The sequence below is a fragment of the Hippocampus guttulatus genome, unplaced genomic scaffold (assembly GCF_054856545.1).
Source record: "Hippocampus guttulatus isolate MCC_2025c unplaced genomic scaffold, RoL_Hgut_1.0 HiC_scaffold_57, whole genome shotgun sequence".
In the NCBI taxonomy this organism is placed as follows: domain Eukaryota; kingdom Metazoa; phylum Chordata; class Actinopteri; order Syngnathiformes; family Syngnathidae; genus Hippocampus; species Hippocampus guttulatus.
This window is the reverse complement of record NW_028233916.1, coordinates 12,501-13,563: the sequence shown is the minus strand read 5'-3', so window position 1 is coordinate 13,563 and position 1,063 is coordinate 12,501.

Here is a 1,063-nt window from a genome sequence, read left to right as displayed (position 1 = left end):
CCGCCATTGGAAATGAATGGGGGATTTTTTTCAAACTCCCAATCCGACCGAGAGGCCTCTTTCCCGGCCACACTCGCCCGCCGGGCCGGCCCGCTCTTTACCCCTGGTACCCTCAGCGGCACCCCTGGTACCTCCAGCCCTACCCCTGGTACCCTCAGCGGCACCCCTGGTACCCCCAGCGGCACCCCTGGTACCCTCAGCCTTACCCCTGGTACCCCCAGCGGCACCCCTGGTACCCTCAGCCTTACCCCTGGTACCCCCAGCGGCACCCCTGGTACCCTCAGCCTTACCCCTGGTACCCCCAGCGGCACCCCTGGTACCTCCAGCCCTACCCCTGGTACCCTCAGCGGCACCCCTGGTACCCTCAGCGGCACCCCTGGTACCCCCAGCGGCACCCCTGGTACCCTCAGCGGCACCCCTGGTACCCTCAGCCTTACCCCTGGTACCCCCAGCGGCACCCCTGGTACCCTCAGCCTTACCCCTGGTACCCCCAGCCAGCTTCGCCCCTGGTACCCCCAGCCTTGCCCCTGGTACCTCCGCCATTGGAAATGAATGGGGGATTTTTTTCAAACTCCCAATCCGACCGAGTGGCCTCTTTTTCCCGGCCGCACTCGGCCTCCTCGCCGGCCCCTTCCGGCGCTGCAAACTCCAAGTTTTCAATCCGACCGAGTGGCCTCTTTCCCGGCCGCACTCGGCCTCCTCGCCGGCCCCTTCCGGCTTGCAAACTCCAAGTTTTCAAACCGACCGAGTGGCCTCTTTCCCGGCCGCACTCGGCCTCCTCGCCGGCCCCTTCCGGCGCTGCAAACTCCAAGTTTTCAATCCGACCGAGAGGCCTCCCTCCCGGCCGCACTCGGCCTCCTCGCCGGCCCCTTCCGGCGCTGCAAACTCCAAGTTTTCAATCCGACCGAGAGGCCTCTTTCCCGGCCGCACTCGGCCTCCTCGCCGGCCCTCTCCTTCCGGGCGGGCCGACCCCTGGTACCTCCGCCGCGGAGGAAAAAATATGGGGAATTTTCTCATTCTCCCAATCCGGCCGAGGGGCCCCTCCGCCGGCCACGCTTCGCCT